Source organism: Anguilla rostrata, chromosome 17 (genome assembly GCF_018555375.3).
Source record: "Anguilla rostrata isolate EN2019 chromosome 17, ASM1855537v3, whole genome shotgun sequence".
NCBI classification, from domain to species: domain Eukaryota; kingdom Metazoa; phylum Chordata; class Actinopteri; order Anguilliformes; family Anguillidae; genus Anguilla; species Anguilla rostrata.
In genome coordinates this window covers 30,167,475-30,180,406 of record NC_057949.1, presented here as the reverse complement: position 1 = coordinate 30,180,406, position 12,932 = coordinate 30,167,475, and positions in this window count along the sequence as shown.

The following is a 12,932-nucleotide window of genomic DNA, read 5'->3' as shown; positions in this document are numbered from 1 at the left end:
GACTCAGGTTCCGACCTGATCGCTGCCTTCCCTCCGTTCGGGGGGGGGGGGGGGGAGACGTCACAGTGGAAGATGCGGTAGTTTTGGCCATGCCCACAGGATAGTAAATTATCGATTGATTCCATGTGGTTTGTCGTTTATCGCTCAATAGATTTCATTAGTTCACTCGGCAGAAATCTTATTTTGGCTGGTACAATTTATTGGAAACAGATAAGGAGTATGTTAACAACATATAAACATAAACACTAAGAGGCCTCACTTGCTCTTATTCTTAGTTCGATAATTTAAATGTCCAAACAGATTAAATAATAATATTCTGAATTTTGATTACATACATAAGTTTGATAGATTTTTGGCCAATATATCTATCCGAAACTGTCTATAAGAAAATATTAAATTCTTTGTATGAATTTTAGAGAAAATTGTGAATCACGTATCATGTGAGCAGTTTTACATTTGGGTCGATGTCAGTATGCATGCAGTATACTGTACAGTATGGTAGATGAGAGTTTCAAGAACCATAAAATGTGTGTAATTGCAGTGCGATGTCAGTCATTTATTTAACCAATTAAAAACCTCTTTCTCTCCCCACCCAAATGCAGTGATTCGTTGAAATTGGTGAGTGACCAGCACATGCTGCTCTGCTCTTTTTGGGTTTGTGGCACCTCATCCCCTCATTCTCCCGTCCTTACAGCACAGAGACACTGTCCCAAGCATATGTGGGACGTCTGCCAAATAGGCTATTTCATATTTCCATTGCATCATAGGATTGGGCCAAACAGGTACTATTCAGAGTGTCCATATCGCTCTGATTTGGCTTTCAAACCCTTGTTCCTGCACATGGGACGTCAATATCTACCAGGAGACAGACTGTCTGATGTATCTTCCGCATTAAGGAAGTTTGAACTTTTCACTCTCTCTAATTCTGTAAAAACAAAAAAGGTTTCATTGCTGTCTTCCTTGGGTTCTCGTTTCGCCAGTGTGAGTGAGGAGTCAGCGTGCTCTTGACGGGTTGATCAGGACCAGCACCCACGAGGTTATCCAGAGTGCCTTCAGTGTTGATTAAGCAGCCTGGATCGATCAGCAGAGAAGCATGCTAAGTTGGGTATTAAAAATGCAAGGATTCAGAGAAATAGCAAGCACATCAAAGACAGAGAAGCACGTCTTCGGTTCGACCTCGAGAGGATTCATGTGTTCTTTGCTCAAATAGCTCCTCTGGCTCCTTAATGAGCTGTGCCTGCTGCATCTTTTCACTGTGCTCCACAGTCAAAGTGCTCTGGATGAAATTCTGCACTGCCGGATTCTTCAAACATGAACGTCCTTCTTTTTCATCTGCTCATTGTCCATGCAAATCATACTCATTTTATCAGGAATAGTACTTCTACTGACTAAGATAATCAATCAAAATCAATCCAACCCACCGTGTTTGTGAGTGTGTGTGTGTGTGTGTGTAGGAATGCCTGTGGGTGTGTATGAGTGTGTGTGTGTATGTGTAGGGATGCCTGTGAGTGTGTTTGAGTGTGTGTGTGTATGTGTAGGGGTGCCTGTGTGTGTGTGTATGAGTGTGTGTGTGTGTGTGTGTGCACATGGCTGTAGGTGTGTGTGTGTGTCCGTGCCTGCACTCGTGTGTGAGCTGTTCTCTTTGGCTCAGAGTCATTTGATTAGGACTGGTGAGCGTTTCCTGCTCGTTTGATCGGGGCTGGTGAGCGCTTCCTGCTCGTTTGATCAGGGCTGATGAGCACTTCCTGTTTGTTTGATCGGGGCAGGTGAGCGTTTCCTGTTCGTTTGATCGGGGCTGGTGAGCGTTTCCTGTTTGTTTGATCGGGGCTGGTGAGCGCTTCCTGCTCGTTTGATCGGGGCTGATGAGCACTTCCTGTTTGTTTGATCGGGGCTGGTGAGCGTTTCCTGCTCGTTTGATCGGGGCTGGTGAGGGTCATAACCGCAGCAGACTCCGCTCTGAATCCCCCTGTGAGCTTGCTGGAATAGCCTGGTCCTGAATATGATCACACACATGCTGCGCAAAGCCAACATACAGCAACTATTATTAATATCACAATGACACAATAAATCATAAATAAGCTATGTATTTAGAACAGAAAGACAGGGAGACAGGCTGATGTTTATTTTGGGAATTTGTAAAACAAGACAGAAAAAGGTACATAACTTTAACTAGTACCTAACTATTAACACCCCAATGAACCTGTGTCTTTCTATGCCTGTGTGAGATGTGGGGGGGATGGGGGGGTGTAACAGAGGAGGGTGGGGGGTGGTGGCTTTGCTGCTTGCCTTTGCTGAGCACGCAGCTGGACGCTCACCAGCCCCCAGCCCCCCCCCCCCCCCCCCGCCAGCCACCACAAGCTGGCTAACGGCACACCTCATTTCCACCAAAAACGCAGCCTTTACTGCACACTAACATAAATAATACAACACAAAGCTTTCCCTCTGAAAATAGATGGGTTTACTTGTTGAATATTTCATTCGCCTCCTCGTCTGTCCACCTTCATATTTACAGAAGCTGGGGATTCTCTTAAATGTCACTAATATAAAGCCTCTTTAAAATATTAAACATCCTCTGTTTCTTTCGTTTTGCAGAACCTTTATATGGTGTGCATTTTCTATGTTTATGTATAAAATATTGATGGAGTCAGTGCTGTATCTGTGTCAGTAGCATGTGCTTCACAAGCCACTGGACAGCTGCACTGCATCAGTGTGTGCTTGGAAGACATCTGCAGTGTTTTTCTGCGAACTGTGTTTGTTGAGAACAAGGCTGAATTGCCACAGTGTCTGCAGTAGCAATGACGTTTTTAAGAATCTATTTTAAAATAATTTTTTGTAATTTGCTCTTTTTCTGTCATGCATGTTTTCAGTTGTTTCAAGCTGTGAATTCACTGAGATATTTTGCATGGAGTCCCTCTGCAAGGTCTAGGGTAGTTAGCAGTATAGCGCAATAAGCACAATATGAATTTGGGAATTTTATTCTTCATGGCACACATAGCTGTTTCTCACATAATGTGGCTCAAGGGGGTAAATAATCCTTCTAATCATGAAAAGCACCTAATTAAGAAAAATCTACAGAAAAATTCTGGGATTGTGATTGTGGTTGGAACAATAACCCACACACCCAGGGGGCCTCAGGCTCGAGTGGGGGAACCCCGGTCCAGGGCAGATGTTATCCTTGTTTTCACGCCGGGGCGGTCGTCTCGTGTGGATGTTGTGTGTCGCGTCGCCTCTCTGATTCTTTCCGGTGGAATGGAAACTGTGAAGCGTTCCTGTCGCCTCAGCAGCGCGGTGTTCAGCACTGCGGTGTTCAGCAGCGCAGTGTTCAGCAGCGCGGTGTTCAGCACTGCGGTGTTCAGCAGCGCGGTGTTCAGCAGCGCGGTGTTCAGCAGCGCGGTGTTCAGCAGCGCGGTGTTCAGCAGTGTGGTGTTCAGCAGCGTGGTGTTCAGCAGCGTTCAGCGGTGTTCAGCAGTGTGGTGTTCAGCAGTGTTCAGCAGCACAGCGTTCAGCAGCATTCAGCAGCGCTGCGTTCAGCAGTACAGTGTTCAGCAGCGTTCAGCAGTACGGTGTTCAGCAGCGTTCAGCAGTACGGTGTTCAGCAGCGTTCAGCAGTACGGTGTTCGGCAGCGTTCAGCAGCGAGGTGTTCAGCAGTACGATGTTCAGCAACGTTCAGCAGTACGGTGTTCAGCACTGCGGTGTTCAGCAGTACGATGTTCAGCAGCATTCAGCAGTGCAGTGTTCAGCAGTACGGTGTTCAGCAGTCCAGTGTTCAGCAGCGTTCAGCAGTCCAGTGTTCAGCAGCGTTCAGCAGTACGGTGTTCAGCAGAGTGGCATTCAGCAGCAGAGCAGCGTTCAGCAGCGTTCAGCAGCCTGGCTCCCTGGCGCCCGTGGGATCGATTGCTGAGCTTTCTCTTAAGCTGACAAGGAGCGCTTCCGCCTTTATTAAAAATGTCAGCACTCTTGTCAGAGTGATGTGATAATTTCCCCAGCCCTGTCGGGCAGGAGATATGCCTGCCATAAAAAACAGGGCGACTCGCTGCCATAACGCTCCACATTTCTGCTCGGGCGCTGAAATCAACTCCGTTTTTTTTTCTGATTTAGCATCAAATCAGAGAACAATAATATGACCTCGGCGTTTATTGCTGAGCCTGCAGTTTTTGACTCTGCTTGCTTCTGGAGGAATGCACTGCGTAGCCCTCATTAGCCTGGGTAAGAATGAACGCTACATAAACAGTGCCGGCCGTGTGGGTTTCTGCACAGGGTTTTTATTTGGGGGAAACAGACAGAGAGCGGGGGGGAGTTCTGCTCCATGCCCCCCCCCCCCTCCCCCACGCCCCATACTGTATTCTGATGTTCATAATGTATGTGTTGTGTGTGTGATGTACTCACTGTCCTGGCAGTTTGACGTTTTCAGTGTAACTGAAGTGTCTAAATAGTGTAAGGATTTTTAAGGTGTAGGTGCTATGAATGTGTGTGAGTTTGTGTGTGAGTGTAAATACTGTATTTTGAGTTCAGTCTAAGTGCTGTGGCTCTAATGTGTTCAGCATGGTTGTTGGGTTAGGGTTAGAGTGAGTGTGGTTGTTGGGTTAGGGTTAGAGTTAGTGTGGTTGTTGGGTTAGGGTTAGAGTTGGTGTGGTTGTAGGGTTAGGGTGAGTGTGGTTGTTGGGTTAGGGTGAGTGCGTTGTTGGGTTAGGGTTAGGATTAGTGTGGTTGTAAGGCTAGGGTTAGGGTTAGTGTGTGTTGGGTTAGGGTGAGTGCAGTTGTTGGGTTAGGGTTAGGGTGAGTGTGCTTGTTGGGTTAGGGTTAGAGTTAGTGTGCTTGTTGGGTTAGAGTTAGGGTGAGTGTGGTTGTTGGGTTAGGGTTAGGGTTAGTGTGTGTTGGGTTAGGGTGAGTGTGGTTGTTGGGTTAGGGTTAGGGTGAGTGTGATTGTTGGGTTAGGGTTAGGGTGAGTGCGGTTGTTGGGTTAGGGTGAGTGTGGTTGTTGGGTTAGGGTTATTGTGGTTGTTGGGTTAGGGTTAGGGTTAGTGTGTGTTGGGTTAGGGTTATTGTGGTTGTTGGGTTAGGTTAGGGTTAGGTGTTGGTTAGGTTAGGTTAGTGTGTGTTGGGTTAGGGTTATTGTGGTTGTTGGGTTAGGGTTAGGGTTAGTGTGTGTTGGGTTAGGGTTAGTGCGGTTGTTGTTGTTATGAGCTCTCTGACCTCTGCCTGTATGACAGGGAGAGCAGTTGTAAGTGTGTCTTCCCACACACTAAGCCCTGTCCACTGCTCACAAGCCGATTAACTCTCTGTAATTAACACAAGTCCTGGCGTGCCACCTCTTTATTTAAACTACATTTCCCACGCAGCCAGTAAGAGTGAAAGGATGGATTCAATGCACCCGTCTCTCTGTCTGTCTGTCTGTCTGGCTGCCAGGCTGTCTATCTGTCTGCCTTGATATTATGTATCATAGTATCATTTTTCTGTTGCTTGTTTGTAAAGGACTTTATTCCCAACTAAATTTTTAAGCAATGAATACACACCCACTTTAATTTGTGTCTGTTTTTGCATTGCTCTTTAACTTCAGTTTGTGAGGAAAGGGCCTGTTAAAAATAGCCCCTTGGTGACTTTTGGAGGCTGTGATGAAATTGTATGTAAAGCACTCCGCCTGTTACGCACAGAGATTCAGCGAGGCTGTGCACGCAGCGCCCTTGTGATGTAACTCTGTGCAAAAGATCCGTCTGTTCCCTCGGTTCTACCTACGCCACGTGACCCTCTTAACACGGGGATTAAAGTGTTTACATTCCTTGAATCCTTCAAGGTGTAAGATCACAAATGTGTGATTAGAATGTTCTTAACAGAACATTCTAATGCTGATGTCACAATCACTACTGGTAATTGTAAATAGTGGAGTTCTAGAACACTGACTTAAAATTTATAAAAAATAAAAAACATTCCAAAAAACCTTCTCTTCAAAGGGGTAAGGATGCTGACCAACCCCACCCCCACAGCAGAGCTGAACAGCTTTCCCAGAGACTACCACTGGCCTCTGTTCATCTCCAGTCTGTTTACTCTGTGAAAAAAACTTCACTTTTGGGTTGTGGAGAGTTATACAAGCTTTGGTTTCTGATTTTTTGATTTCGTCAGGTTGCAAAGACATCTTTTGAACATTTGAACTGTGCCTATTTACAGTGTAGCTGGAAAGTTGTCATTTTGAAGTGGAACAGAAGAAAATGTAAATGTAAAAAATGTGACGCAGAGTTCTTTTTCGCCAGAGTCTTGCTGGCAAGTTGTTTGAAAAACACTGTGTGCTCGCTGGAAATGCAGCTGATTTGCTCGTCCCCCTGTGACTCCCCTCACCTCGGCACAGACGCCGCCGCTTACATCCTCCTTTCCTGAGGCCGATCACCAGCAGCCGGGGAGCATTGCAGACGGACCTGCAGAATCACAGGCGCGAGTCCACCAGAGCCTCACAGGATTATTACCCGTCGGCTTTGCCAACCACTGAGCTCACAAAAAAGGTCTTTCTATTCACCCTTCCTTAGTTACCGGCACCTGCCTGTTCATGTGGTTTAAAAAGCTCTTTTGGTGATCACAGGTGCATAAATCTGGGGTCATGACTGCAAGGGGGACCCCATCCCTGCTTTGAGGGTCAGTGAGGCTACGTGGGATGTTCCCGCTCTCATTTGGCTTAACAAAGGAGGAAATGATCTGCAGTGTGCTTGAGAAAGGTATTAAGGCTGCGATCCAAGATATAAAATCACAGTTCAGAAATGTATTCAGTATTGCATCTTCAGTCTTCACTTGGTCATCCTTCATTTATTATTTAGAGACAGAAAGCATTCTTGTGCCGCAGTTTCGAAAATGTCACAAAAATTCTAGACACAATAGTCTGGATTACAAAGCAGCTATTTCTAAGCCCTTTCTTGATAAGTAAGGTAAAGAACTGGTGGTCAGATAGAACTCTCAAAGCAATGAAGCTATTCCGGTATTTTACTGAATAGAAATTCACCCATGGTGCACTGTGGCAGAATGCTCTGTATGAGCCTCGTCCTTGTGTATCTCAATGGTATGAACAGACTCTGGGCTGGTTTTGATTGACACTTCTGCCAGCACATGTCCAGCTGTGGAGAAGGAAGCTGGAAAGTGCCTCTGAGCTGTGCTCACGTTTTGATTGGACCTGATCCCAAAGGGTTTGTGAGTGTTTTTTTTTATAAGATTAATTTCATAGCTGGAAGGTCATTATACAGATTGAGCTCATTTTCTTCTCTTTTTCACATTTTTTATCAATCCTGGTTCTTTCAGAATGAGTCACGCCACAGGAGCTCCTTCAAAGGTTCTTTGAGGCAAAAACAGAGTTTTATTGTACCTGGCAGTCTCCTGACGCCGAGCAGTTCTGGGAAGAGAGTTAAGTGCGAGAGAATGTGAACGTTCAGAGCATGTTTCTGTGAGGCTTACTCGGCTGTCCGTGCGTTAGCGTTCATTTCACTTCCTGTCCACTATGGATGCGGCCCTCATTTAGGGCCCTGCTTGGGGGGGGGGTAGGTGGGTGGGGGGTATGTGTGGAAACGCTGCTCTGTGTTCAGCAGCTTTATCATCTTTGTGGCCTCGTTCAGACGGAGTTTCAGCCTCTGATGGAGTTAAGGGTGGAGACATGGACAGGAGGGGCAGGAGGGGCAGGAGGGGGCAGGAGGGGACAGTAGAAGCAGGAGGGGAGAGGAGGCAGGAAGCAGGGGGACAGGAGGAGCGGGAGGCAGGAGGGGGAGAGGAGCAGGAGGGGAGAGCGAGGCGCAGGGGCAGAGGGGAGGGGGGGGAGAGGGAGGGAAGGAGGCCAGGGACAGGGGCGGAGGGACGAAGGCAGGGGAGAGGAGGGCAGGAGGGGACAGAGGAGCAGGAGGGGACAGAGGAGGGGGCAGAGGCAGAGGGAGAGGGAGGGAGGAGGCAGGAGGGGGAGAGGGCAGAGGGGCAGGAGGGGCAAGGGAGGGGGCAGGGAGGGAGGAGGGGAAGGCAGGGACGGGGAGATTAGTCCCGTGGGCGAAGAAGATTCCGGAAAGAGGGCCAGAACGTGGGCGGGGAACACAAGGAGAGGGGCGAGTCCAAGATGGTCTCTGGGAGGTATTTTTGTAATCTGGGGGTGGGGCTGGTCACCTGCTTGTTACAAATAGAATGGTATTCACAGCGTTGTGTGTGCATGTGTGACTGTGTGTGTGAGAGAGAGCATGTGTTTGAGTGTTTAAATAAGTGTTCATGCATGTGTGCGTACATGTGTGTGTATGTGAGCGTGTGAATGTGTGTGTGAGAGAGAGAGCATGTGTCTGCGTGTTTGAATATGTGTTGCTGCATGTGTGTGTATGTGTGTGTGTGCGTAATATGAGCGTGTGTGTGTGAGTGTGTGTGTGCGTATGTGAGCGTGTGTGTGTGTGTGTGTGTGTATGTGAGTGTGTGTGTGTATGCGTATGTGAGCGTGTGTGTGTGTGTGTGTGTGAGTGTGTGTGTACGTATGTGAGCGTGTGTGTGTGTGTGTGTGTGTGTGTGTGATTCAGTCTAGGCTCTGACAGAATGACTAATGAGGCTCTGCTGATGGTGATGAGGTGTAAAGATCACTGGGGAAAGTCCAATCAGCTGTTAGGCCTGGTTAGGCCTGGTTGGGCCTGGTTGGGCCTGGTTAGGCCTGGTTAAGCCTGGTTAGGCCTGGTTAGGCCTGGTTGGGCCTGGTTGGGCCTGGTTAGGTGAAGCCTTTCACTGAGAGAGACGGCTGTTTCATCCCCGTGCTTCCGGCCCCCCGGGCCTCAGATTCCTTTTGAACTGCAGATCTTTATTGATCACCGCTCTCCAATTAGTGAGTTAAGATGGCTCTGACATCACAATCACCCACCGCACTCTGACGGGTTGGGACTAAATGCAGTTCATCATGGGACTGGTTTTCTATTTGGTGTGTCTAATAGCTTCTGAATTTGAAAAGGCGCGCTTTGTTAAAGTCAGATGAATTTAAAACTAGATGAATTCTTACTGGAAGGAAAGCTGGACACAAGGCAATATTCTACCGTAGTGCGATGCCGTTTCCGTGCACATGAAAGGGCTGCACTGATCAGGGAAAAAGTACAGTCCCGTTAGCCAAATATTATAATCCATTTTAAGGAACTTTTAGATATACGTTGAAAATGCATGATTTATCAATGAACACATACTGGATTCTGTGAAATGGAGACATGATTCACCACACGCCATGCTGTAATTGTAATATTATTCAGTAAGTTATCAAAACATAATCTTGTCAACATTAGCTGGCTAATGCTAGTCTGATATGCTTAAACATGTATGGGAATCTGTGGGCAATCTGTCCTATTGTCCCCTGCTGCTCTGGTGAAGACAGGAAGTGAGGCTGGGGGCTTTAGCACTCATGGAGCCCTGAATCTACCCTCTGTGAGACATAATGCCCCAGGAGAGCACCATATTTACCCTCTGTGAGACAGAATGCCCCAGGAGAGCACCATATTTACCCTCTGTGAGACATAATGCCCCAGGAGAGGGCCATATTTACCCTCTGTGAGTCATAATGCCCCAGGAGAGCACCATATTTACCCTCTGTGAGTCATAATGCCCCAGGAGGGCAAATTTACTCTGTGACATGAGGAAGACCATTCCCTGGAGAATGGCTTTTTTTGGTCCCCAAAGACGAGGAGCCCAAGGCATTTCCCTTGGCTTGGGGATATTTACCCTATCTAATGAGACTGTTATGGCTGTTGAGTGAGTTGTTTTGGTCCCCAGGAGAGCGTTGGCTAATTTTTTAGAGCTGTTATGGGTTGCTAAACCCTCTTTTTTATTTTTCTCTATTAATCGACTACTCAGTCAGCTTATGTTGTTTGCTTTCATATAAAGTCTTAAGGAGCGTTGTCCAGGAGAGTAACTGTGTGCTCAGGAGGTTTAGAGAGCTCAGCTGCTTCTCAAAGCTGCTTAGAGCATCAGAGCCCGCCGCTGCTCTTCCTGTACGCCATGACAACCACAGGTCACCTGTCACTCACCTGCTGACGCCAGAGAGAGAGAGAGAGAGAGAGAGTGCGAGAGAGAGAGAGAGAGAAAGAGAGAGAGGGAGGGAGAGAGAGAGAGAGGGTGAGAGAGTGCGAGAGAGAGAGAGAAAGAGAGAGAGGGAGGGAGAGAGAGAGAGAGGGTGAGAGAGTGCGAGAGAGAGAGAGAGAGAGAGAAAGAGAGGGAGAGGGAGAGGGTGAGAGAAAGAGAGTCTCTAGGGAACTGGCCACACGAGGATGGTTAACACACACACACACACATTCACACACGGAAATTCACATACATACACACTCGTACATGCACGCACAGACACACACACACAGACACACAAACAGATACACAGACACACTTCTACTCTCTTCCCTTTATCTCTTTTTCACCCTTTCTCTGCTCTTTCTCTTCTGTCCCTACCCCCTTTCTTTTTCTCCCTAGTCTCTTCTGTCTAGCTCTTTCTGCCTCTCTTCTTTTTTTTCTTATCTCCTGTCCCTCTCTCTTCTGCTTTGCTCCCTGTCCTCCAGTTGCAGGGCTGCTGTGCTCCGGTAAATCTGCGTTTCAGTCGCTGTTGATATAATTCAGGTTATAATCCCGCCGCTCTGCTTGGCTCTGACAGGTGCGTTCGGAGTGCGTCTGCAGCTCACAGGAGCACGTTTACATATGGATCATAAAAAAAACACTATCCATCAATTCCCAGCTGCAGATTTTTACAGATTAATTTTCATGTTGAGCAAAGTTCAAACCTCTCAGTCACCGCGTGTAATCCAGATTTCATTTTGAACATTGAAGCTGAAAGAAATGAAATCTGTAAATAAAAGGATCAGGTTCGGTAGGATCAGAGGATCCATGCTGTGACGTTTCTGTGGCGCAGTTCTGCGTGCACTGCAGTGTCACCTGGGTAGCCTGGCCTCGTTCACCCGCGCTGACCCCATCATTGCGTTACGGCCTCGGGTCTGGTGATGTGTGTGTGTGTGCGTGAGTGTGTGTGTGTGTGTGAGTGAATGTTTGTGTGTGTGAATGTGTGAGTGTGTAGCGTGTGAGAGTGTGAGTGTGTGTGTGTGAGTGTGTGAGTGTGTGAGTGTGTGTGTGTGTGTGAATGTGTGTGTGTGTGTAGCGCGTGTGCATGTCTGTTCCATACTGGGTCTCTGTCCTTGTGCCAAGCTCAACACCTATGCTGACTGTGTGTTGTGATGTCTTTGTGCCATGCTGTATCTGTGCTGTGCTGTATCTTTGTGCAGTATCTGTATCTGTGCTGTATCTGTGCGGTGCTGTATCTCTATACTGTATCTGTGCCGTGCTGTATCTCTGTGCTGTATCTGTGCTGTGCTATATCTCTGTGCTGTATCTGTGCCGTGCTGTATCTCTGTGCTGTATCTGTGCCGTGCTGTATCCCTGTGGTGTATCTCTGTGCTGTATCTGTGCCGTGCTGTATCCCTGTGGTGTATCTCTGTGCTGTATCTGTGCCGTGCTGTATCTCTGTGCCGTGCTATATCTGTGTGCTGTATCTGTGCCGTGCTGTATCTGTGTGCCGTGCTATATCTGTGTGCTGTATCTGTGCCGTGCTGTATCTGTGCTGTATCTGTGCCGTGCTGTATCTCTGTGCCGTGCTATATCTGTGTGCTGTATCTGTGCCGTGCTGTATCTGTGCCGTGCGGTATCTCTGTGCTGTATCTGTGCCGTGCTGTATCCCTGTGGTGTATCTCTGTGCTGTATCTGTGCCGTGCTGTATCTCTGTGCCGTGCTATATCTGTGTGCTGTATCTGTGCCGTGCTGTATCTCTGTGCTGTATCTGTGCCGTGCTGTCTCTCTGTGCTGTATCTGTGCCGTGCTGTATCTCTGTGCTGTATCTGTGCCGTGCTGTATCCCTGTGCTGTATCTCTGTGCTGTATCTGTGCTGTGCTGTATCCCTGTGCTATATCTGTGTGCTGTATCTGTGCTGTGCTGTATCTCTGTGCTGTATCCCTGTGGTGTATCTGTGCTGACAGCTCTTAGGGAGACGGGGAGCCTGCGTGCTGGCAGCCCATCGCGGGAGGAGCAGGTTTACACATCTTACTCATTCAGCACCATATGTCACAGGCTGCTCTCTGCATCCCATAATATTCTGCTGCTACTCAGCAGTTCTACCAAGGTACTCAAACGCCAACGCTCTGGGTGTAAGATTTTCAGCCGCCTTTGGAGAGAAATTGAGGTAAAATGTGTTTTCGTTGTGAAAAGAAAGAATGTGACAAAGCCAGCATGTTTTTGGCAGTCAGCCTTCTTCAGAGCGGCTTTGAAAAACCGGTCTGGCTGTGTGCTTAGCGGTGAGCCCGTTTGAGGGGTACAGCGTGGGGGGGGGGTACTCCCTCTCAAGGACCACTCTGGAGCCAGGCCTGTTGAGAAAGATGACTAATGTTGGAGTTAAAATGTCACTAAGATGAGTCACTAAAATAATTTTTTGATGCATGTATATTTTTCACTAACAGTCACTAAATACTGCCTGAGTGAGATGAAGGAGTTCTGTCCCAGATCTTAAATGAGTTTGAACTTGCTGACCTTATTTGGTCATCAGTAGAATGTCACAAGTGATGATTTGCTTGTGCTGAGTGCTGATATGACATGAATGTTCAGTGCTTAGAGGGACTGTGTGGCTAGGACACGTGTCTTTATTGTGAGATCTGAACCCCCTTCAGTAGAATAAAGAACATTGATTATTTTTGCCTCAATCCCTTTTTCTGTTTTTGGGGATTTTTGGAATCTTACATTACACACTTGCATGAGCGGCATCTTTCAGAGTCATCCAACAGAACTGCAGGTAGCAATTAAAGAACAGTGAAAACTTTTTATGTTTCTGTTATATCCCCCTTATGTTTTTTTATTGCAGCTGCATTGCTCTTGAAGATATACTGCTCCGTGAGAATAACTGCTTCTTTTCCTGAGGAAAGAAGGAGGGAAGCTCTCTGAA